A 25,000-nucleotide genomic window follows, 5' to 3' on the forward strand; every position below is an offset into this window, starting at 1 on the left:
GAGCAGGGCGGTCTATATAGGCAGTGAGGAGCAGGGTGGTCTATATAGGCAGTGATGAGCAGGGTGGTCTATTTACATTTACATTTATGTCATTTAGCAGACGCTCTTATCCAGAGCGACTTACAGTAGTGAATGCATACATTTCATAGATTTCATTTCATTTCATGCATTTTTTATTTTTTTTGTACTGGCCCCCCGTGGGAATCTGGCCAGAGCCGCCCGCCAGTCTGGAGTCGCCAGAGCCGCCCGCCAGTCCGGAGCCGCCAGAGCCGCCCGCCAGTCCGGAGCCGCCACAGCCGCCCACCTGTCCGGAGCCACCAGAGCTGCCCGAGCCGCCCGCCTGTCCGGAGCCGCCGGAGCAGCCCGCCAGTCCGGAGCCGCCAGAGCAGCCCGCCAGTCCGGAGCCGCCGGAGCCGCCCGCCAGTCCGGAGCCGCCGGAGCCGCCCGCCTGTCCGGAGCCGCCGGAGCCGCCCGCCTGTCCGGAGCCGCCGGAGCCGCCCGCCAGTCCGGAGCCGCCGGAGCCGCCCGCCTGTCCGGAGCCGCCGGAGCCGCCCGCCAGTCCGGAGCCGCCGGAGCCGCCCGCCTGTCCGGAGCCGCCGGAGCCGCCCGCCTGTCCGGAGCCGCCGGAGCCGCCCGCCAGTCCGGAGCCGCCGGAGCCGCCCGCCAGTTCGGAGCCGCCGGAGCCGCCCGTCAGTCCGGAGCCGCCGGAGCCGCCCGCCAGTCCGGAGCCGCCGGAGCCGCCCGCCAGTTCGGAGCCGCCAGAGCCGCCCGTCAGTCCGGAGCCGCCGGAGCCGCCCGCCTGTCCGGAGCCGCCAGAGTCGCCCGCCAGCCGGGTGCAGGCAGAGTCGCCCGCCAGCCGGGCGCAGCCAGATTCGCCCTCTAGTCCGGGGCCCGCTGCGAGGGTCCCCAGTCCGTGGTCGGTGTCTGTGGACAGCCTCGAACAAAAGAGATCTCAGAAGACCTAAGATTAAGAATTATTGGGTTACAAAAGCATCTCTAAAAGCCTTGATGTTCATCAGTCCACGGTAAGACAAATTGTCTATAAATGGAGAAAGTTCAGCACTGTTGCTACCCTCCCTAGAAGTGGCCGTCCTGCAAAGATGACTGCAAGAGCACATACAATAATTCTCAATAAGTTTAAGAAGAATCCTAGTGTCAGCTAAAGACTTACAGAAATCTCTGGAACAAAAAAAACTTTTTTCTACTATAGTTATTGCTGTAGTATCACTATCAGATTGCTATAATATTACCATAAGATATACCATTAGTATATCTTTGTATATTAGTATACTAGTGTATAATATTAGTTATTGCTTTAGTATCACTATCAGATGTTATAGTAATCATTTAAGATTACTATAGTATGTCTGAATTTACCATAAGAATACTATAGAATATTTAAAACTTTTTTCTGTGATATTTCTATAATATTCTTCTATAGTAATCTTATAGGATCACTATAATTTTGCTATAGTTATTGCTATATTTTTACTATCAGAACGCTATAGTTATTCTATAGTATGTCCACATTTACCATAAGAATACTATATGTTTTGTAGTTATATTTGTATAATAATCTTTTATAGTAGTCCTATAGTGCTTTTTCATAAGGGGGGTGCCTGGCCTTAATATTTTTAAAATGTTTTGATTTAGAATGGATGATTATTAAAAAGCCATGAACAGGGGCAGGGGAATAGCTCGACTAGCGAATGGAGGCCGCTTTCCTGCCTGTTTGTTTTTTCAATCATATGCTGTGTATGCTCTGGTTACTTCACTGCAAAAATCCACCAATGTTTTAGGAGCATGCAATCAATGAACCAACAGCATGGTCTATACGTTCTCTCCCAGACTAATGGATAGACAGTCTGTAGTGTAGCATAAGGTAACCAGTCCATCCAACAGCATGGTCTATACGTTCTCTCCCAGACTAATGGATAGACAGTCTGGAGTGTAGCATAAGGTAACCAGTCCATCCAACAGCATGGTCTATACGTTCTCTCCCAGACTAATGGATAGACAGTCTGGAGTGTAGCATAAGGTAACCAGTCCATCCAACAGCATGGCCTATACGTTCTCTCCCAGACTAATGGATAGACAGTATGGAGTGTAGCTTAAGGTAACCAGTCCATCCAACAGCATGGTCTATATGTTCTCTCCCAGACTAATGGATAGACAGTCTGGAGTGTAGCATAAGGTAACCAGTCCGAATGGAGGCCGCTTTCCCGCCTGTTCATTTCTTCAATCATAAACTGTGGCATGCAATCAATGAACCAACAGCATCGCCTAGGCCTATACGTTCTGAGAGAGAGAGAGAGAGAGAGAGAGAGAGAGAGAGAGAGAGAGAGAGAGAGAGAGAGAGACTTTAATCAGTTAGATGTATGTGTTTCAGAGTAGAGAGTGTTCTAGAGTAGAGTGTTCTAGAGTAGAGTGTTCCAGAGTAGAGAACGTTTCAGAGTAGAGAACGTTTCACAGCAGAGAACGTTTCAGAGTAGAGACACACAGTAGCAACTGTAATTGAGTACTGACTGTGTCTGCTGTGGCAGGTGGGAAGGTACAAGTTACCTGAAAAAATCTAATCTCAAAATGAAAATATTTTTTGGGGAGGGACGAGAGAAGGAGAGAATGCCCCAGGACCCTCCTCCTGGCTATGGGCTAAGCCCCCAATGTCTTCAAATCCTAGGAGTTGCAACCCCTGGGGAGAGAGGAGTTGCTACCCCTGGAGAGAGAGGAGCTGCTACCCTGGGGGAGAGAGGAGTTGCTACCCCTGGAGAGAGAGGAGTTGCTACCCCTGGGGCAGGAGAGGAGCTGCTACCCCTGGGGAGAGAAGAGTTGCTAACCCTGGGGCAGGAGAGGAGTTTCTACCCCTGGGGCAGGAGAGGAGTTTCTACCCCTGGGGCAGGAGAGGAGTTGCTACCCCTGGGGAGAGAGGAGCTGCTACCCCTGGGGAGAGAGGAGCTGCTACCCCTGGAGAGAGAGGAGCTGCTACCCCTGGGGAGAGAGGAGCTGCTACCAGGAAATATTGTTACCCTGCTCAGGAAGAGCTGAACAATTGGTGTTTGTTGGGGCACGTTTGGCAGGAGCTTCAGTGACGACTGCTCAACTTGCTGATGTTTCACAACATGCCATGGCCGTCTCAGTAACCAGGTCTCAACCCAATTAAACACATATCGGAGATTCTGGAGCGGCACCTAAGACAATGTGTTCCACCACCATCAACAAAACACTAACTGATGGAATTTCTCCTGGAGGAATGATGTCACATCCCTCCAAGAGATGTCCAGACACTTGTAGATTCTACGCCAAAGCACGTTGTTCTGGTGGCTGGTGGTGGCCCATTGTTCTGGTGGCTTGTGGTGGCCCATTGTTCTGGTGGCTCGTGGTGGCCCATTGTTCTGGTGGCCCGATGCACTATTTAGACACTATGTTGGTGTTTCCTTTATTTTGGCAGTTACCTGTAGGTGTATGTTACTCATCACTCCAATCCATCTGTTGTTGTACTTTCTGCTGGTCTACATTGACAGATCTGTTCTTGTACTTTATGCTGGTCTACATTGACAGATCTGTTCTTGTACTTTATGCTGGTCTACATTGACATAGATCTGTTGTTGTACTTTATGCTGGTCTACATTGCCATAGATCTGTTCTGGTACTTTATGCTGGTCAACATTGACATAGATCTGTTGTTGTACTTTATGCTGGTCTACATTGACATAGATCTGTTCTTGTACTTTATGCTGGTCTACATTGACATAGATCTGTTGTTGTACTTTATGCTGGTCTACATTGACAGATCTGTTCTTGTACTTTATGCTGGTCTACATTGACATAGATCTGTTGTTGTACTTTATGCTGGTCTACATTGACATAGATCTGTTGTTGTACTTTATGCTGGTCTACATTGACATAGATCTGTTCTTGTACTCTATGCTGGTCTACATTGACATAGATCTGTTGCTGTACTTTATGCTGGTCTACATTAACATAGATCTGTTGTTGTACTCTATGCTGGTCTACATTGACATAGATTTGACTAAATCATGTCTCTTACGTACTAATGCCTCAAATGAAAGTTACATTGATAAATCATGATGATGTCATTAGTATACAATATCAGTTGGAACTAAAATATCGTATTTCTTGGAGCTTTTGAGTCAAGGATATGTTTCTGTACATGTCTGTGTTATTTAGTTTATTATTTTATTTATTTATTTGTCCATTGGTTGGCTGTGTGAGAGAGAGTCAGAGCGAAAGAAATAGAAACAGAGAGAGCCAAAGAGAGAGAGGGAATGTGAGGGAGAACAGGCCTGAACCTGAAAAAATAAAAAAAGAGTTGAGCAAATGAAAGTAACTTTCGATGACCAAATGATCATTCAGACTCTGCTTCTGTTGAGAGATAAAAGGTAAGACGATGATTGTTATGTGTATTCATATAGTTGATGATATTGTTATGTGTATTCATATAGTTGATGATATTGTTATGTGTATTCATATAGTTGATGATATTGTTATGTGTGTTCATATAGTTGATGATATTGTTATGTGTATTCATATAGTTGATGATATTGTTATGTGTATTCATATAGTTGATGATATTGTTATGTGTGTTCATATAGTTGATGATATTGTTATGTGTATTCATATAGTTGATGATATTGTTATGTGTATTCATATAGTTGATGATATTGTTATGTGTATTCATATAGTTGATGATATTGTTATGTGTATTCATATAGTTGATGATATTATTTGTGGACAGAGTGTATTTGATGTAAATTAGATGTGGGGGGTGAATTCGTTCCGTGCCCACCTGTGTTCCCCAGGGTAATCTCCTACTGTATCATAGGCCTATAGGCTTGTCTTCTAAAAACAGGCTTAAAACACAACAAGCAACAAACAGAAATGTTCTCTTTCTAATCAACTCTTAATGCTTTTCACTCAGGAAGGTATGTTGTGTGAAAGAGAGACAAAGAAATATTTTTAAAAACCTAACAACAAAGTATGACACTATAGGAAGTATAGTCATTTATCAGCATCTGAAGAAGTGCAATTGTTTTGGAGTGGACATGGAATGGAGGATCACACAGAACTTCTGGAGGAGCTCGAGAAGGAAATGTCTCTCCAGAGCAGGGCATCATTGGAAGGAGTGATAACAGGACATTAAGTGTTGAGGAGGACATGTCTCTCCAGAGCAGGGCATCATTGGAAGGAGTGATAACGGGGCATTAAGTGTTGAGGAGGATCAGTTGAAATTGAAGCTTCCCGGTGTTGGTGACGTCTGCCCGTTTGGTGAGAAGCAGATCTGTTGGAGAGCGTGGGGAAACGGAGAAGACATTGTCTGTGTTACTGAGTTTTGATGTCTTTGCCCGACAAGGTCAAGTTAGGACGTGTTCGTTATTCTGTGAGAGCTTTTGTTCTGCACATACTCTGGTGTTTTACGTGCCAAGTTTGTGGGCATGTTGCAACAGTGTGTAGGAGGGAGATGCCTAGATGTGAGAAGTGGGCAGGAGGGCATGATGAAGGAATATGTAGTATATGTAGGATTAGACAGGGTTAAATAGTGGAATGGGGTGGTGGTCTGGAGTAGGATTAGACAGGGTTAAATAGTGGAATGGGGTGGTGGTCTGGAGTAGGATTAGACAGGGTTAAATAGTGGAATGGGGTGGTGGTCTGGAGTAGGATTAGACAGGGTTAAATAGTGGAATGGGGTGGTGGTCTGGAGTAGGATTAGACAGGGTTAAATAGTGGAATGGGGTGGTGGTCTGGAGTAGAATTAGACAGGGTTAAATAGTGGAATGGGGTGGTGGTCTGGAGTAGGATTAGACAGGGTTAAATAGTGGAATGGGGTGGTGGTCTGGAGTAGGATTAGACAGGGTTAAATAGTGGAATGGGCTGGTGGTCTGGAGTAGGATTAGACAGGGTTAAATAGTGGAATGGGGTGGTGGTCTGGAGTAGAATTAGACAGGGTTAAATAGTGGAATGGGGTGGTGGTCTGGAGTACGAATAGACAGGGTTAAATAGTGGAATGGGGTGGTGGTCTGGAGTAGGATTAGACAGGGTTAAATAGTGGAATGGGGTGGTGGTCGGGAGTAGAATTAGACAGGGTTAAATAGTGGAATGGGGTGGTGGTCTGGAGTAGGATTAGACAGGGTTAAATAGTGGAATGGGGTGGTGGTCGGGAGTAGAATTAGACAGGATTAAATAGTGGAATGGGGTGGTGGTCTGGAGTAGGATTAGACAGGGTTAAATAGTGGAATGGGGTGGTGGTCTGGAGTAGGATTCAGCTCTGTAGTCTTAATGAGACAGAAGAAGACTACAGGATCAGCTGGTACACTGCCAGGTCTGTAGTCTTAATGGTGAATGACAGTAAAACACTCCTAACAGTCTACTACTACTGAGACAGGTTGGTGTAATGTTAGTATAGTGAATGACAGTAAAACACTCCTAACAGTCTACTACTACTGAGACAGGTTGGTGTAATGTTAGTATAGTGAATGACAGTAAAACACTCCTAACAGTCTACTACTACTGAGACAGGTTGGTGTAATGTTAGTATAGTGAATGACAGTAAAACACTCCTAACAGTCTACTACTACTGAGACAGGTTGGTGTAATGTTAGTATAGTGAATGACAGTAAAACACTCAGACCTAACAGTTTCCTTCTCCTGGGACAAGTAATCATACAAAATGGCGCTAACTAGTCAAGTCAAATTCAATATATCAATATTCACATATTATAGTTCTTCATTTCACATTTCCTATGATAATGTAATTGTATCATAGTTCCTCTATAGCGTAGTGATCCTCTACATTTCATATGATAATGTAATTGTATCATAGTTCCTCTATAGTGTAGTGATCCTCTACATTTCATATGATAATGTAATTGTATCATAGTTCCTCTATAGTGTAGTGATCCTCTACATTTCATATGATAATGTAATTGTATCATAGTTCCTCTATAGTGTAGTGATCCTCTACATTTCATATGATAATGTAATTGTATCATAGTTCCTCTATAGTGTAGTGATCCTCTACATTTCATATGATAATGTAATTGTATCATAGTTCCTCTATAGTGTAGTGATCCTCTACATTTCATATGATAATGTAATTGTATCATAGTTCCACTATAGTGTAGTGAACCTCTACATTTCATATGATAATGTAATTGTATCATAGTTCCTCTATAGTGTAGTGATCCTCTACATTTCATATGATAATGTAATTGTATCATAGTTCCACTATAGTGTAGTGAACCTCTACATTTCATATGATAATGTAATTGTATCATAGTTCCACTATAGTGTAGTGAACCTCTACATTTCATATGATAATGTAATTGTATCATAGTTCCTCTATAGTGTAGTGATCCTCTACATTTCATATGATAATGTAATTGTATCATAGTTCCTCTATAGTGTAGTGATCCTCTACATTTCATATGATAATGTAATTGTATCGTAGTGCCTCTATAGTGTAGTGAGCCTCTACATTTCATATGATAATGTTATTGTATCATAGTTCCTCTATAGTGTTGTGATTCTCTTGAATTTGATGCATAGGTTGTTCAACTTTTACACAAACCACTTTTACATGTGCGACCTGGGTTCACTTCCTTGCCCCGCTGTTTGCTACATTGGTGTCAGAAGTGGTATGAATGCATGGCCAGGATGCGTGAGGGGTCTGAGTAGTTGAAGCACAGGACCTGCTTTTGTATTTTCATTTATTTATTTTACCTTGTATGGGGCAGTGTGAGCCAGGTTACAATTCCCATCATAGAAGCAGGGTTAACCCTATTGATACTGAAACTGGGTTAACACTATTGATACTGGGTTAACCCTATTTTCATTTACATCATTTAGCAGACGCTCTTATCCAGAGCGACTTACAGTAGTGAATGCATACATTTCAAAAAATATATATGTATTTGTTTTGGCCCCTGTGGGAATCAAACCCACAACCCTGGCATTGCACACACCATGCTCTACCAACTGAGCCACAGGGAAGGCTCTTATCCAGAGTGACTTACAAATTATTTATACTGATACTGGGTTAACCCTGTTTATATTGATACTGGGTTAACCCTATTTATACTGACACTGGGTTAACCCTATTTATACTGATACTGGGTTATCCCTATTGATACTGATACTGGGTTAACCCTATTTATACTGATACTGGGTTAACCCTGTTTATACTGATACTGGGTTAACCCTATTGATACTGATACTGGGTTAACCCTATTTATACTGATACTGGATTAACCCTATTTATACTGACACTGGGTTAACACTATTGATACTGATACTGGGTGTCGTGTCTTTGGCATCATTAAACTGAAGACATGTTTATCAAATAACTCTCTGTAATTATTACTACGCGATTAAACTGATTAATCGTGTAACTGTAATTAAGTAGGAGGTCAGGGCACCAAGGAAAATATTCAGATTACAAAGTTATAATTTTCCTAATATAACTTTCAGATATTATAATATCTGATCGATTAGTCTCCTGATTAATGATGTATTAGTTTACCTCACGTCAGTCTCATTCCAAACGTTGTAAATTGTTGGTTTAACTGCACGAACCCAGTCTTCACTATGAGTCATCCATACAGTACATCAATTGTCTTAAAATAATTTATTTACTAATCTAAGTAATTCAGAGAAATGCATAACAAACAGTAGGTATCGTTACAAAATATTATAAAGGAATGTGCCCTAGTGGGCTAAACTGGCATGGCGGCTTGTTAGACAAAAGGGGAGTGTGGGTCAGCTGAGAAGGCACTACAGAGTTGATAAATATTAACAATTGAAATGCTAATCCTTTGCACATGAACGCTCACTCATTCGGGAACAATTGCAATCAATATATATATTTACGCTCAGGGTGTCGTCGGGATGTTGAAAAGTTCTGTTCTGTTGGAGAGTTTTGTCCTCGCGTTCTCTCTCTCTCTCTCTCTGTCGTGGTTAGAATAGGTAGTTCAGAGTGACATTCATTAATGTCGTTATAGAATAGATGTTTTCGTTGGTCTTCACGTTCAATGTTACCGAATTCCTAGCTGCAGACTAGTAATTAATATCAAAGACTTGTTATTATTCTGTCGGTATCGATAGTCTAAGAGTTTAACCACGTGGTATGGTTAAAGTTCAGAACGAGGAATGCATGGACAAACCTTCAGCCAACTCTAATGGAGGTCAGCTTGGTCTGGTGATAGAAAATCTGGGTGGGGTTAATATTCGGAACACAGAAAAAGCTGTCTCATGATGCCAGGTCCTGTCTGTGTCCCTGTGGGAGTGCCAAGGACTTAGTTAAGACTCCAAAGGGAATTTGAGTTTCCTTCATTAAACAGTCCAAAATCACATTTACACAATTTCACAAACAGTTCCATCCTTATTCATTCATTTTATACAACCATTAGATATAAGTCTCACAACTGAGGCTATTACATAAACAGAGCCATGGCAATGTGGCCATATTGTCTCTCATGAGTTTCACAAAATTGTACCAAACGGACCAGTTCGTAGCTGGATTCTTCACCGATCTTTTATACCTTCTCCAGAAGATAAACGTTGTTCGGTTCTCCAGTCCTGTGAGGTGGAAGAATTCCTTTGTCTCTCTATGAAAACACTCTGTCTCTTTATACTGTGGCCATGAGGCAGGACATTTTCTTAGGAATTTACGACCCCTTCTGACCACAGCAGCTTGGGTGTAGGAGACAGAGGGAGATAGGTTCAGAAGTAGGGGGATGGTGCAGGGGAGGGGGTCAACTGTGCTCGCTGTACCCAAAGAGGGCAACGTCATGACATGGGTTAACCCTATTTATACTGATACTGGGTTATCCCTATTGATACTGATACTGGGTTAACCCTATTGATACTGATACTGGGTTATCCCTATTGATACTGATACTGGGTTAACCCTATTGATACTGATACTGGGTTATCCCTATTGATACTGATACTGGGTTAACCCTATTTATACTGACACTGGGTTAACCCTATTTATACTGACACTGGGTTAACCCTATTTATACTGATACTGGGTTAACCCTATTTATACTGACACTGGGTTAACCCTATTTATACTGATACTGGGTTATCCCTATTGATACTGATACTGGGTTAACCCTATTTATACTGATACTGGGTTAACCCTATTGATACTGATACTGGGTTATCCCTATTGATACTGATACTGGGTTAACCCTATTTATACTGATACTGGGTTAACCCTATTGATACTGATACGGGGTTGACCCTATTGATACTGATACGGGGTTAACCCTATTGATACTGTTACTGGGTTAACCCTATTGATTCTGATACTGGGTTAACCCTATCGCTGCGATGCATGGGGTGTTTTCCTTGTTCACCAGTGACCTGGGTTCACTGCCCTGCCCCGCTGTTTGCTACAATATTAATATCATAGACTACCTGTTGAACAAAGAGACACAATAACATGAGTGAAAGGATTTTAGTATAATATCACTAAGTGTTGATTTAGAGTTGTCTTCTAGGTTCATCCTTGTAGCTGCCTTTATCAACAGGGTGAAATGTAACAAATGACATCAGAGTTGGGAGATAACCAGTCCCAGTTTAAATCACCATGACAACCATTTAATTATTTATCCAGAGCTGCAAGGGAATCTAGAGACTCAACCTTTGTAGAATCACAATCACCTTTATTCACCAAGTACATTTGCACATACAGATGTAGGATCAGTCAGTTTGAGTCAGTTTACTACAGCAGGAAAATATTCCTCCAGCTACAGGAAATGTGAATTATTATGTGAATTATAATTAATGGACATTTTTGTAGTGGTTGATACATTTTTTATAAGGGAAACTCAAGTCTGAAATTTCTAAATTGAAATTACAAACTTCAGAAGCCTTTTTAAACCTCAAATACACAACATATTTTACATTTCCTGCATTGCAGGAAAGTTATTCTGCAGTGGATGTGATCAAATTAAGGTCACAATTATACATGGTGATATGGTGCTGCTAGTGATAGACAACATTTCGAGACAGAATACAGACAGAAGAGTTTACACAAAGTTTCCATACAACATTGTAAACAACTAGGTAGAGTGAGCATAGAGCTATAAGAGAATAAACAGTGGATATACAAATATACAGTACAGTGGCTATACAGTTGATATACAGTACAGTGGATATACAGTGGATAAACAGTACAGTGGCTATACAGTTGATAGACAGTACAGTGGATATACAGTTGATATACAGTATAGTGGCTATACAGTTGATACAGTGGGGGAAAAAAGTATTTGATCCCCTGCTGATTTTGTATGTTTGCCCACTGACAAAGAAAGGATCCGTCTATAATTTTAATGGTAGGTTTATTTGAAGTGTGTGAAACAGAATAACAACAAAAAAATCCAGAAAAACGCATGTCAAAAATTTTATAAATTGATTTGCATTTTAATGAGGGAAATAAGTATTTGACCCCCCCTCAATCAGAAAGATTTCTGGCTCCCAGGTGTCTTTTATACAGGTAACGAGCTGAGATTAGGAGCACACTCTTAAAAGGAGTGCTCCTAACCGCAGCTTGTTACCTGTAAAAAAGACACCTGTCCACAGAAGAAATCAATCAATCAGATTCCAAACTCTCCACCATGGCCAAGACCAAAGAGCTCTCCAAGGATGTCAGGGACAAGATTGTAGACCTCCACAAGGCTGGAATGGGCTACAAGACCATCGCCAAGCAGCTGGGTGAGAAGGTGACAACATTTGGTGCGATTATTCGCAAATGGAAGAAACACAAAAGAACTGTCAATCTCCCTCGGCCTGGGGCTCCATGCAAGATCTCACCTCGTGGAGTTGCAATGATCATGAGAACAGTGAGGAATCAGCCCAGAACTATACAGGAGGATCTTGTCAATGATCTCAAAGCAGCTGGGACCATAGTCACCAAGAAAACAATTGGTAACACACTACGCCGTGAAGGACTGAAATCCTGCAGCGCCCGCAAGGTCCCCCTGCTCAAGAATACATATACATTCCCGTCTGAAGTTTGCCAATGAACATCTGAATGACTCAGAGGACAACTGGTGAAAGTGTTGTGGTCAGATGAGACCAAAATGGAGCTCTTTGGCATCAACTCAACTCGCAGTGTTTGGAGGAGGAGGAATGCTGCCTATGACCCCAAGAACACCATCTCCACCGTCAAACATGGAGGTGGAAACATTATGCTTTGGAGGTGTTTTTCTGCCAAGGGGACAGGACAACTTCACCGCATCAAAGGGACGATGGACGGGGCCATGTGCCGTCAAATCTTGGGTGAGAACCTCCTTCCCTCAGCCTGTGCATTGAAAATGGGTCATGGATGGATATTCCAGCATGACAATGATCCAAAACACACGGACAAGGCAACAAAGGTGTGACTCAAGAATTAACACATTAAGGTCCTGGAGTGGCCTAGCCAGCCTCCAGACTTTAATCCCATAGAAAATCTGTGGAGGGAGCTGAAGGTTCGAGTTGCCAAACGTCAGCCTCGAAACCTTAATGACTTGGAGAAGATCTGCAAAGAGGAGTGGGACAAAATTACTCCTGAGATGTGTGCAAACCTGGTGGCCAACTACAAGAAACGTCTGACCTCTGTGATTGCCAACAAGGGTTTTCCACCAAGTACTAAGTCATGTTTTGCAGAGGGGTGAAATACTTATTTCCCTCATTAAAATGCAAATCATTTTATAACATTTTTGACTTGCGTTTTTCTATATTTTTTTGTTGTTATTCTGTCTCTCACTGTTCAAATAAACCTACCATTAAAATTATAGACTGATCATTTCTTTGTAAGTGGGCAAACGTACAAAATCAGCGGGGGTCAAATACTTTTTTCCCCCACTGCATACAGTACAGTGGATTTACAGTTGATATACAGTACAGTGGATATACAGTTGATATACAGTACAGTGGATATACAGTGGGTAAACAGTACAGTGGCTATACAGTTGATATACAGTACAGTGGATATACAGTTGAAATACAGTACAGCGGATATACAGTTGATATACAGTACAGTGGATATACAGTTGATATACAGTACAGTGGATATACAGTTGATATACAGTACAGTGGCTATACAGTTGATATACAGTACAGTGGCTATACAGTTGATAAACAGTACAGTGGATATACAGTTGATATACAGTACAGTGTATATACAGTTGATAAACAGTGGATATCCACATTTTCAGTAAACTAAAACATGTAGTGTACAGCATAGTCCTTTAGTCTCTATGGGCTAGATGGCCAGTTGGTGAGGGCCACAGCATAGTCCTTTAGTCTCCTTGACCTTGATCTACATATCACTAACAACCCACTACTATACATTATAACCTAGTCTACTTTACATAATATAACATCTACATATCACTAACAACCCACTACTATACATTATAACCTAGTCTACTTTACATAAAATAACATCTACATATCACTAACAACCCACTACTATACATTATAACCTAGCCTACCTTACATAATATAACATCTACATATCACTAACAACCCACTACTATACATTATAACCTAGCCTACTTTACATAATATAACATCTACATATCACTAACAACCCACTACTATACATTATAACCTAGTCTACTTTACATAATATAACATCTACATATCACTAACAACCCACTACTATACATTATAACCTAGTATACTTTACATAATATAAAATCTCTTACTTGTTGCATAAATCCTTTCTGAATGGATCAATGATTTCCCCCTCAGATCAATCATGTCCGTTTTATCCCTTCTGTCTATATTCTCAGATACATTTAGAAAATAACAGATTGAAAGACAATAAATAGCCTACTTTTAATTCATAAATATAAGTGTGAGACATGGCCTTGTGTTGCTGTACTGTCTATAACTACCTTAACAAACAGTGACTTATTATTATTATTATTATTATTATTGTTGTTGTTGCTGTACTGTCTATAACTACCTTAACAAACAGTGACTTATTATTATTATTATTATTGTTGTTGTTGCTGTACTGTCTATAACTACCTTAACAAACAGTGACTTATTATTATTATTATTGACAGTTGCCATGGAGATGAAATGTCACAACTACATGTTCATGTGATGCATTAATTCACCTGACTGTTTCTATGTCTGTTAGTAAATGTTTTATTTCTCAAAGAGATAATGAATAAATGAGAACAATTGACAATCAAGAATGAGTTGTCACTGTGTTAACCACAACCAACATGCTGGATCTCTGTTTAGTTGTCACTGTGTTAACCACAACCAACATGTTGGATCTCTGTTTAGTTGTCTCTGTGTTAACCACAACCAACATGCTGGATCTCTGTTTAGTTGTCACTGTGTTAACCACAACCAACATGCTGGATCTCTGTTTAGTTGTCACTGTGTTAACCACAACCAACATGCTGGATCTCTGTTTAGTTGTCACTGTGTTAACCACAACCAACATGCTGGATCTCTGTTTAGTTGTTACTGTGTTAACCACAACCAACATGCTGGATCTCTGTTTAGGGGTCAGTGCTCTAAAATGAGTCTATCTGGGGAGAGAGAGGAGGGGGTCCCTGCCTCTAAAATGCCTCTCTCTGGGGGACATGACACCAAAGCTAAGAGGTAAGATTACAATTTATGAAGAATGTATTAAGTTTATTTCCAAAATAAATAGCTATCTTAAGATGAATGCAGTTATTGTAAATCTCTCTGGATAAGAGCATCTGCTAAATCAGGGGTTCTCAATCCGGGGTCTGTGGAGGTACTGCAGGGGTTCCACGGCACCCTGACTGTACTCGTTGCAATGTAAGACATTTGATAGAATTTTCACATGACACGACCACTTTGTCTACTCTTAATTATTGCCAAATATAATGGAATGCATATATTTTTTTACCAATTCTGATCGTTGTTACAAGCAGAATATTTACAATATTACCATTATATCAACACACTCTTCACACCTGTTTAACAACTCTAAATAGCTTTGGCATAGTAGGCATCAAGTCCCTTGCCAATAATGTTGCCTACAACGTTGCATACAATGTTAATTTTCATCGAACACATATTTCGCCCTAGATGCCTTCAAATGCCTAATTTATAGCCATGCCCAATTTAGGATTATTTTTTAACAACGTGATGTTGCACTCCAAAGGGAGAACTTGAAATAACATGATGTAGATAATTAAATAATCAAAAGAAAAACGTGTTTATTATACACTCTTAGAAAAGAAGGTTCCTTATTGAACCAAAAAGGCTTCTATCACTTCCTTAATATATGGAACCACTAAAAGTTATATATATTTTTGGGTTCAGTGAAGAAGAACCTCTGGAGTTCTGATCAACGAAAGGTGAATGTTTTGAGGATGGGAACCCAGCAGCCCTCCAGTGGTCACAACAAAGTCCGCCCATTTTTTCCAGTACCCGGCCCGGGATAAAAAACCAGCCACCTTTCAGCCATAGGTCATACTCCCACCACAGCTCCAACTCCTTAGATGCTGGGCAAAAAACTGAGTTAATCTTCAGAAATAAGCATGAGTTAATCTGCCAAAATGAAAACAAAGACACACACGGTATCACTTGTTAAACATAATTATTAAAGATAAATCATTGCCAAAAGCACAAGACATGCTGTTGCATGTAGGTCTATATTATTAATGGATTGATCATATAGAAATATAAAACATTTTTAACTACTACAAAGCATTTACATGTGGCTCAGGAACCACTGACTCGCTGCATTATTCTATAGTATTATCAAGACACCTGCTGTTAACTCTTAACTACTTAGGACAGCTCACGAGGTGTCCTAAATATCTGCCGACTAGGTGGGACTAGAGACTTCATGCATAGCTTTAATTTATACCCATAAGTGTAAAATGTCTTTATTCTCAGCACTCATATGACCAATTCTCTACTCTGAGACACTTTGTGGATATGGGCCCAGATCTCAAAATATTGTTATACAATTTTTTAGAATGTTTGTTGAACATAATAATAAAAAATGAATATTACTAATGTAACCCACTGTAAAGACTGGGTTTAGTTGATTGTGTTGCACTGCTCATGTCCCCGTACAGAACTGTTCACGTCCACGTACAGAACTGTCCGCGTCCACGTACGGTGTGGCGCCAAGCATATTGTCCGGTTACGCGCAGAGGGGGCTGAGGTGATTTTGGGGAATAACGACTGAGTTTGTTACAGTGTTGAGACGCCGAAGTGTATTGTTTAATTAGCTTTTTGCTTTACGGTCAGGGACAGTATGAGTGTAGCCAGATCCTTTTCACTCTCTATCCTTGTTTCATTTTGTGGTTCACCGGATTCGTCATCATCACTGAGATGAGGGACAGACGAACGACCTGTTAGCTAGCCAAGCTAGTCGGTACAGCTCGGTAATCTAGCTAGCTACTCTACTAGCAGCATCCTAGTTATCCTAGCTAGTCGGTACAGCTAGGTAAGCTAGCTAGCTACTCTACCAGCAGCATCCAAGTTATCCTAGCTAGTCGGTACAGCTTGTTAACTAGCTAGCTACTCTACCAGCAGCATCCTAGTTATCCTAGCTAGTCGGTACAGCTAGGTAAGCTAGCTAGCTACTCTACCAGCAGCATCCTAGTTATCCTAGCTAGTCGGTACAGCTAGGTAAGCTAGCTAGCTACTCTACCAGCAGCATCCTAGTTATCCTAGCTAGTCAGTACAGCTAGGTAAGCTAGCTAGCTACTCTACCAGCAGCATCCTAGTTATCCTAGCTAGTCGGTACAGCTAGGTAAGCTAGCTAGCTACTCTACCAGCAGCATCCTAGTTATCCTAGCTAGTCGGTACAGCTAGGTAAGCTAGCTAGCTACTCTACCAGCAGCATCCTAGTTATCCTAGCTAGTCAGTACAGCTAGGTAAGCTAGCTAGCTACTCTACCAGCAGCATCCTAGTTATCCTAGCTAGTCGATACAGCTAGGTAAGCTAGCTAGCTACTCTACCAGCAGCATCCTAGTTATCCTAGCTAGTCGGTACAGCTAGGTAAGCTAGCTAGCTACTCTACCAGCAGCATCCTAGTTATCCTAGCTAGTCGGTACAGCTAGGTAAGCTAGCTAGCTACTCTACCAGCAGCATCCTAGTTATCCTAGCTACCACTACATCACCACTGGCTGTCTGCATTTCTTGTGGACTGATGGATCTCCCCGGTTGTTTCTTCCACCTGTTAAATCCCCTGGAGGGCTTCTCCCTCTCTCATTGACGGATGCTGGCTACCTCTGTCTGGTTCTCCTCTCTTCACTAGATGGACGGTAACTTTAGTGTTTAACCCCTCTGTGTCCAAGAACCGAACATTTGAATATTATTTTCGGGCGCCTCTAGTAGGCTGGAAAGATTACATTTTTTTACGTTTTTTTCTGATGAAAACTAGTTCATTGCATCCTCCATGGAGCCCAGTTTCATAATATTACCAATGGGAAAATAAGTTTCTCTCAACCAGATGTGACTGAATTAATGTTCAGGCTTAATGATAATCGTTATAGTAATGAAATATAATTTCAAAACATGAGCATAAAAACAGGTAATAATAAACATTAATCATAATTACATTACTTCACAGTAATCTGTTAAATGCTTTTTCAGTCCTTCCTTATGCGTCAGCAGTGTGGAAAGGGCCAGAAAGAAGAGGGGAGTTGTCGTGTATCCAGGGAGAAAACTAAACTAGCCTACTGAAATTTCATTTGTGATCTTATGCTGCCATATATTGGAATTATGTAGCAACTGCAGTAGTACTGAATAATGTGTTACTACTACTACTAATTACTACTAAAGTAGTAATTACTCAGAATTGCAAAATATTAGATCTTCTAGTTCATTTTACCACTTACAGCCATAAAATAACAATTTTTTGCATAACAAACAATGAAACTGACATACACCAAAAACACCATACATTTAGTAATTATAAATAAATATATATAATTAACTAAATGTATGATGTTTTTGGTGTATGTCAGTATATAAATACATTTTAAAAACGTATTTAGATGGGTGACATTATCTGCCAAAGTAACAGCCCTGTAGACAAAGAAGAGCTCTCCAGTAGGTACCGAAACATTTAAAGGCCATTTTCACAAACGTGAGGTTACAAGTTTATCATCTTTCAAAGCAGAGTTACTTTCCCATTGTTCCTCAACTGTAGTGTATGAAATATCATTCTCTAGCCCTGAGTCTCTACTTTTATCCAATGTAAAAAACACAATTTCAAATTTTGCTTCATAAGACAAAAATCAGCCGGTTGTCACATTTGAGTGAGGCAGATATATAGCATTTTTCAAAAAACACATTAATATTTGTCTCTCTGAAATGAAATCATCAAGTGATAAATTTTAAACAATTGCATGTCTGCCATTGAACAACCCAATGCCATGATTAGACAGTGATAAACACACTAATCTCTTTCATAATTTATTTAAACAATAAAAGCAAATTTACGAACGTTTCTGAAAATGGATATATAGCGTTTAAGATTGAAACTCTTCTTATGTTTCCTCATCTGAGCTCAGAGTATATGAGAGATGTAATGTTTGTCTCTGTTGTGTTGAAGCCCAATCAAGCAGGAGAGACCAGCCTCCCCTGTTCCCAGCTGTGTGTCCATGAAGAGTGATGAGTCTATGTATCAACCTTATAACTTTTCTACTGAACAAAGGTAAGAAGAACTCATGGGTAATGGTCAGTGAGTTAAACAACACTGTCTCTAGTCAATTTCTCCTCTCCCATTTTCCCATTTTCCTTTTCATAATCCATAAACTAATCCTTTTTCCATTTTCATAGTCCTAAAACAATATTAAACAAACACAACATTGCCTGTGTGTGTGTGTGTGTCTGTGTGTGTGTGTGTGTGTGTGTGTGTGTGTGTGTGTGTGTGTGTGTGTGTGTGTGTGTGTGTGTGTGTGTGTGTGTGTGTGTGTGTGTGTGTGTGTGTGTGTGTATATGTGTGTGTGTGTTGTCCACAGAAACCAACAGGAGAGATCAGAGTCAGAGATTCTCAGTGGTCAGTCTTCCCAGACTCATCAAACAGACCTGGCCTCCATATTCAGTGTATGTGGTCCTGTTATGTACATTTGTTTTTGTTTACCTCAATAAAAGCTGATGTTTCAATCATTCATTAATGTGTTAATGAGAAAGCATTTATTATCTTCCTTAACTTATTTTATTTATTTATTTCAGTTGCTCGAAGAGAATATTATGACATTTGTGAAGAACGAGCTGAAGATGTTCAAGAGGATTCTTAGTCCAGAACTCCCAGAAGGCTTTGAGAGTCAGAAGCAGGATAAGGAAGTGGTGGATGCTGAAGATGAGAAGCAGGAGAGCAGTGCCAGAGAGGGGGCTCTGAAGATCACACTGCATGTCCTGAGGAAAATGAACCAGAAGGAGCTTGCTGACACACTGGAGAAATGTAAGATCTGTCTGCCTCATGTTGAATGCTGTTTTATAACATTTAAAAGCTGTAGCTAAAGTACAGCTAAAGTAGCTGTGTAACTCAATGATATTGTAGCAGCCTTAACATAACACCTACTGACCTCATCAAGTAGCAGCAGGGATGTGTTGTGTTGATTAATTTAGATAGAGAGACAGAGGAGAGAGAGAGACAGAGGAAAGTGAGAGAGAGAGAGAGACACAACATCAATAATACCAATAATTCTATAATCAGTCACATCAGTCTGTAATGCATTATGAAAACATTTACACATTTATAGTCAGTTAAGATAAGAAATTATAAAATGTAAAACTTTATAACAGTCATCCAATACAGTAGGCATTAAAACATCCTCTGTATTATTTCTAGATTCAGATGAGCTTGCTGTGATTTGTCAACGTGAACTCAAATCTAATCTAAAGAAGAAGTTTCAATGTGTATTTGAGGGGATCGCTAAACAAGGAAACCCAATACTTCTCAATAAGATCTACACAGACCTCTACATCACAGAGGGTGGAACAGGAGAGGTCAATAATGAACATGAGCTGAGACAGATTGAGACAACAACCAGGAAACAAGCAAGACCAGAGACTGCAATCAAATGTAACGACATCTTCAAACCCTTAACTGGACAAGACAAACTTATCAGAACTGTGCTGACAAAGGGAGTCGCTGGCATTGGAAAAACAGTCTCTGTGCAGAAGTTCATTCTGGACTGGGCTGAAGGAAAAGCCAATCAGGATGTCCAATTTGTGTTTTCATTCCCTTTTCGGGAGCTGAATTTGATGAAAGAGGACAAACACACTTTGATTGAACTTCTTAATCACTTCTCAATGGAAACCAAACAATCGAGTATCACCAACTACGACAAGTACAAAGTTCTATTCATATTTGATGGTCTGGATGAGTGCCGACTGCCCCTAGACTTCCAGAAGAACAACATCTGTTGTGACGTCACAGAGTCAACCTCAGTGGATGTTCTGTTGACAAATCTCATCAAGGGAAATCTGCTTCCCTCTGCTCTCCTCTGGATAACTACCCGACCTGCAGCAGCCAATAAGATCCCTTCAGGGTGTGTTGACCAGGTGACAGAGGTACGAGGGTTCAATGACCCACAGAAGGAGGAGTACTTCAGGAAGAGATTCAGTGATGAGGACCTGGCCAAAAGAATCATCTCACACATAAAGACATCAAGGAGCCTCCACATCATGTGCCACATTCCAGTCTTCTGTTGGATTTCTGCAACAGTCCTTGAACACATGCTGAAACATAAGAGAGAAGAGATGCCCAAGACTCTGACTGAGATGTACACACACCTTGTGGAGTTTTATACCAAACAGAAGAATGAAAAGATTCTCGGGAAAGAAGAGACAGGTCCACGATGGAATAAAGAGAGCATTCTGTCTCTGGGAAAACTGGCTTTTCAACAGCTTGTGAATGGCAATCTGGTTTTCTATGAAGATGACCTAAAAGAGGCTGGCATTGACGTCAATGAAGCCTCAGTGTACTCAGGATTGTGCACACAGATGTTTAAAGAGGAATGTGGGCTGTACCAGGACAATGTGTACTGCTTCGTGCATCTGACCATTCAGGAGTTTCTGGCTGCTGTATATGTGTTCCTCTCATTCATCAACAACAATGAGAATCTAATGGACAAACTGCAAACAAAAGACGAGTCTGAAGTTACTTTCTACAAGAGTGCTGTGGATAAAGCTTTACAAAGTGAGACGGGAAACCTGGACCTGTTCCTCCGCTTCCTTCTGGGCCTCTCACTGGAGTCTAATCAGAAGAACTTACAAGGTCTACTGACAATGACAAGAAGCAGCTCACAGAGCCATGAAGAAACAGTCAAGTACATCAAGGAGAAGATCAGCGAGAATCCCTCTCCAGAGAGGAGCATCAATCTGTTCCACTGTCTGAATGAACTGAATGACCGTTCTCTAGTGGAGGAGATCCAAAGATACCTGATATCAGGAATTCTCTCAGAAGCCAACCTGTCTCCTGCACAGTGGTCAGCTCTGGTCTTTGTGTTGCTGACTTCAGAAAAGGAGCTGGATGTGATTGACCTGAAGAAATACTCCAGATCAGAGGAAGGTCTTCTGAGGCTGCTGCCAGTGGTCAAAGCCTCCAGAGCTGCTCTGTGAGTAAATAAAATGACATATAAGAACTAATCATCAGGAAGAAATATTCAGTTTAGAGAAAAATATGTATTATAATATGTATATAATATTACATTGAAAAACATATTGAATAAATGCTTTGATTTTCACATTAGTATAACATTATTACCATACAATTCTAGGAGACGGAAGATGCATCTACATGTTGTTTGAGAGAATAAACCAAATTCATCTGCCATTTTCCTTCTACGCTACTCGTTAAATTAACAGTGTGTTTGTGAAGTCATGATGATCTCTTTGTCAGGCTGTCAGGCTGTGGAGTCACAGAGGAAGGCTGTGCTTCTCTGGTCTCAGCTCTGGAGTCAAACCCCTCACACCTGAGAGAGCTGGATCTGAGTAACAATGACCTTAAGGATTCAGGAGTGGAGCTGCTCTCTGCTGGACTGGGGAATCCCCACTGTAAACTGGAGACTCTGAGGTCAGTATTCCTGTAGTTGGTCAACAAGTGATAACTGTTCACCAGATCCACATGTGTTTACCAGGCACACATAGTCCACACCATATGTGTTTGGACAGTGAAGCTTACAGTTTTAAATTTGGTGCTATGCTCCAGCATTTTGGATTTGAGATAGAATGTTTCATATTAGGTGACAGTACAGAATGTCACATTTTATTTAAAGGTATTTATACATATCTGCTTTACCATTTAGAAATGAAAGCACTTTATGTATCTATTTCTCCCATTTGAAGAAGTCTTAGTTATTTGGACAAGATCATTTAGTCATAAGTTTAGTATTTGGTTGAATATTATTTGCCTGCAGTGATTACATCAAGCTTGTGATTCTACAAACTTGTTGAATGCATTTGCAGTTTGTCTTGGTTGTGTTTTAGATTATGTTTTTACTAATAGAAACTGAATGGTGAATAATGTCCTGTCATTTTGGAGTCACTTCACTTGTATTGTCAGTAAGAATAGAAGATGTTTCTGGACGCTTCTACATTCATGTGGATGCTAATCTTGTAATCAGCGTAGCCTATTGGTTAGAGTGTTGGACTAGCAACCAAAGGTTGCTAGATTGAATCCCCAAGCAGACAAGGTAAAAATCTGTCATTCTACCCCTGAACAAGGCAGTTAACCCACTGTTCCTAGGCCATCATTGAACATAGGAATTTGTTCTTAACTGACTTGACTAGTTAAATAAAGGTTATAAATTTTTTTTAAATATCAATAATGATGAATGACAAAGTTATGGAGGCATAAAGATCAGAAAAAATGATAACCTCTCTTATTAATGGTGAGAGGTTAGCATGTTTTTGTTGTAGCCTCTGTTATTGGTAATGGTGAGAGGTTAGCATGTTTTGTTGTAGTCTCTGTTATTGGTAATGGTGAGAGGTTAGCATGTTTTGTTGTAGCCTCTGTTATTGGTAATGGTGAGAAGTTAGCATGTTTTGTTATAGCCTCTGTTATTGGTAATGGTGAGAGGTTAGTATGTTTTGTTGTAGCCTCTGTTATTGGTAATGGTGAGAGGTTAGCATGTTTTGTTGTAGCCTCTGTAAATGGTAATGGTGAGAGGTTAGCATGTTTTGTTGTAGCCTCTGTTATTGGTAATGGTGAGAGGTTAGCTTGTTTAGTTGTAGCCTCTGTAACTTTCTCACTCATTATTTTTCATGATTGATTCATGATTTGTATTAATCATGGCATTATCAGGATTAATTTAGTAGTGTTTAGAAACATGTTATCTACTCACTTAGACAGAAGATTACTCCTGTCATCATCCACCATTCAGTTACTATTTGGCAAAACATAACCCAAAACACAACCAAAACAAACTGCAAATGCAACCAATGAGTTTCCAACCAAATACTATACTTTTGACTACTTTAATACTCTATAAGTGAATTGGTCAGAATATTTATGACTTCTTCAAATATATAAAGTGCTTTTATATTTCTAGATGGTGAAACAGATATGTATGAAAATACCCTCAAATAAAAGATGACATTATATACTGTCACCTCATATGAAACATTTGATCTCAAATCCAAAATGTTGGAGTATAGAGCCGCATTTAACCTGTCTTGGGTCACACTATGCAACAGCCAGTGAAATAGCAGGGCGCAAAATTCAAAACAACAAAAATCTCATGATTCAAATTTCTCACACATACAAGTATTTTACACCATTTTAAAAATAATCTTCTCGTTAATCCAACCACATTGTCCGATTTCAAAAGTCTTTACGGCAAAAGCATAGCATTAGATTATGTTAGGACATCACCTTGACAAGAAACACCACACAACCATTTTCCAAGCAAGGAGAGGCATCACAAAAACCAGAAATACAGCTAAAATGAATCACTAAACTTTGATGATCTTCATCAGATGGCACTCATAGGACTTCATGTTACACAATACATGTATGTTTTGCTCGATAAAGTTCATATTTATATCCAAAAACCCCATTTTACATTGGCGTGTAATGTTCAGAAATGTTTTGCCTCCCAAAACCTCCGGTGAATGAGCACATCAATTTACAGAAATACTCATCATAAACGTTGATAAAATATTAAACTGTAATTCAAAGAATTATAGATACACTTCTCCTAAATGTAACCGCTGTGTCAGATTTAAAAAAAAAAAAGCGAAAGCACACTTTGCAATAATCTGAGTACAGAGTTCAGACACGAAACCAAACCGGCCATTTTGTGGAGTCAATAAAACTCAAAAATAATATTATAAATATTCACTTACCTTTGATGATCTTCATCAGAATGCACTCCCAGGGATCCCAGGTCCACAATAAATGTTTGTTTTATTCGATAAAGTCCATCATTTATGTCCAAATACCTCCTTTTTGTTCGCGCGTTCAGTCCACTACTCCAAATGCAGGAAGTGTGCCGAAATGTCACGACGAAAAGTCAAAAAAAGTTCTATTTACGTTCGTAAAAATATGTCAAACGATGTATAGCATCAATCTTTAGGATGTTTTTAACATAAATCTTCAGTAATATTCCAACCGGACAATTCCAATGTCTTCAGAAAAGAAAAGGAACACAGCTCACACTCACGTGAGTGTGCACCTCTGAGCTCATGTCATTTCCTCAGTCATCTGACTCCAGGCCCTGTTGTTCGCTTCAAATTCACAGTAGAAGCATGAAACAACGTTCTAAAGACAGTTGACATCTACAACCCAGGGTTGTGGGTTCGATTCCCACGGGGGACCAGTACGAAGAAAAAAAAATGTATGAAATTTTTGCATTCACTACTGTAAGTCGCTCTGGATAAGAGCGTCGGCTAAATGACTAAAATGTAAATGTAAATGTAGTGGAAGCCTTAGGAAGTGCAAAATGAAGCCTAAGTCACTGTAGTTTGAATAGGGAATCAATTGAAAAAATGACAAGCCTCATATTTTCAACTTCCT

General features: G+C 40.3%; 1 protein-coding gene and 2 long non-coding RNA genes across 3 annotated transcripts in view; 2 read left to right on the top strand and 1 right to left on the bottom strand.

The window, feature by feature from the left end:
• LOC115171937 (uncharacterized) overlaps positions 1–25,000 on the bottom strand; it is a 208,202-nt gene that overhangs the window by 108,349 nt on the left and 74,853 nt on the right. The window lies entirely within an intron of this gene.
• On the top strand, positions 1,897–2,334 carry LOC115171972 (uncharacterized). Its single transcript, XR_003871326.1, has 2 exons — positions 1,897–2,038; positions 2,195–2,334. It is a non-coding gene; the product is annotated as an uncharacterized LOC115171972 (long non-coding RNA).
• LOC115171968 (uncharacterized) lies at positions 14,620–19,033 on the top strand. Its single transcript, XR_003871322.1, has 3 exons — positions 14,620–14,637; positions 18,587–18,688; positions 18,996–19,033. It is a non-coding gene; the product is annotated as an uncharacterized LOC115171968 (long non-coding RNA).

This window comes from Salmo trutta, chromosome 32 (genome assembly GCF_901001165.1).
Source record: "Salmo trutta chromosome 32, fSalTru1.1, whole genome shotgun sequence".
NCBI classification, from domain to species: Eukaryota; Metazoa; Chordata; class Actinopteri; order Salmoniformes; family Salmonidae; genus Salmo; species Salmo trutta.